Source organism: Notolepis coatsorum, assembly GCF_963971535.1.
Source record: "Notolepis coatsorum genome assembly, chromosome: 16".
NCBI lineage: Eukaryota > Metazoa > Chordata > Actinopteri > Aulopiformes > Paralepididae > Notolepis > Notolepis coatsorum.
In genome coordinates, this window is record NC_140180.1 from 110,186,297 (window position 1) to 110,188,445 (window position 2,149).

The following is a 2,149-nucleotide window of genomic DNA, read 5'->3' on the forward strand; positions in this document are numbered from 1 at the left end:
ACCTCCTCAGGGGTATGGATGCACATCAGGTTAAAAACTAGATGACGACGTGACCCCTCATACCTCCTCAGGGGTACGGGTGAACATCAGCACAAACAAATCTGGAAACTGGAGTGGTCCCTTGAGCCCATAATGGTTCTCTTTTCTGCCTCTAGACCCAGTAGGAAGCCAAGCAATGGATGAGGACCGTGCACCCCCCCAGCCGCCGACCACTCTATACCAAACTAGTACTAACCTACTGGGGAGTGGCCGCCCGCAAAACCCAAAGCCAAAAAAAAAAAAAAAAATAAAAAAAAAAAAAAATAATAATAATAATAATAATAATAATAATAATAATAATAATAATAATAATAATAATAATAATAATAATAATAATAATAATAATAATAATAATAATAATAATAATAATAATAATAATAATAATAATGCAATAAAAGTCTGAAAATGAAGGGATTATGTCCATGAGTGTCATTTTTAGAAATTAAGGCCTGCCTCTTATATAAGCCTCTCTCTAATAAAGGCCTGGTGCTCTTTGCAGCTGAGGTAAATAGAAGACCTGTCCTATATTTGAGGATTTACGGTATAGCATTATTGTACATGATATCATACAGAGTTATATGGGTTACATGCAGGTGTATCAGTAGGTAAGTATTATATGCAGGTGTATCAGTAGGTAAGGATTATATGCAGGTGTATCAGTAGGTATATAAAAGTATTATATGCAGGTGTATCAGTAGGTATATAGAAGTATTATATGCAGGTGTATCAGTAGGTATATAGAAGGATTATATGCAGTGTTAATTTTGTTGACTAAATTGATGACGAAAGATGTTCGTCAACGAAGGTTTTTTTCATGACAACAACGAGACGTGACGTCACGTTATTGAAGACCATGCCACGCTAACGAGACTAAATAGTTTATTAAATATCGTTGACCACAACTGAGGACACAAAAATGTAATTTACAAAAACCAGGACGAAATCTATGTTGATATAGGCGGCACGGTGGTGTAGTGGTTAACACTGTCGCCTCACAGCAAGAAAGTCCAGGGTTCGATTCCCGCTTGGGGACCAGGTTTCCATGATGCCAGGTACGCAGGTGGGGTATCTCCCAGGCCTTTCTGTGTGGAGTTTGCATGTTCTCCCCGTGCTCGCAAGGGTTTCCCCCCCGATGAGATAAACCCAATGGAAAAACATGCACAACAACAGATCGCTAACGCTGTGGCGTCCTTGACGAAGACGGACAGGAGCACTTGGATTGGTCCCCTGGCGCGGCTCACGTTGATGCCTATCTGCTCCCGGCTGCCCTTGGGGGGGAAGGACGACGGGATGGGTTAATCGCAGAGATGAATCGCATCGGCGATCCTAAAGAGACAATGCATGCGTGTGTGTTCCGGTGTGTGTGTGCTAAACTAACCGCTGTGTGTACCGCTAAAAAACATTGAGTGTCGTTGCATGCCGAATAAAGACCTCTGCAACAGGTCCTACATTATTATTAATATTATTATATTGTTGACTAAAACAAGACGAGACAAAATAATTATAACTTTTCTTAATACCATCGTCCCGACAGAGCAGTGTGACGGGGAGCTCTGTTATTAGCATTAGCTGAAGAGCTATTTGAAAAGCTAGTTTTAGCTTAACGTTACCTTGGCTAAAGTTGGGACTATTCATAATCCAGCTGCAGACCTGCAAGCAAAGTACAGCAAGTTGGCAAAGGAGTATTCCAAGGTAAATCACTTTTTCACCAGTAACGTTACATTGTTTGTATTTCTAGCTCGCGTTAACTAGTGGCTAACCTAGCTCACGCTAATGTGGCTAACTGATCGACCTCTTGCACACAATTAATGACATGTTGCGGGCAGCCATGCCGGTGACAATGTTTAGCTTTTAGTGCCAAATGATAAGAGTCTGAGGCGGAGTCTCAAAAGAGAATGTTGAATATTTATTTTGCATTTAAAATCACAACAGAGCCTCTGCTACTAGCTGACCTAAACGGAGCAGCCTGGATAGGAAGTGCGCAACAATGTGTAACGTCTGTGCGGAACCAATGTACCAACAACCATTCCGTGGGTGAACTCATTGAGCTTAGTTGTCAATTAATGATAATAATACTAATCTATACAATCACCTGTTGTTGAATAAATAC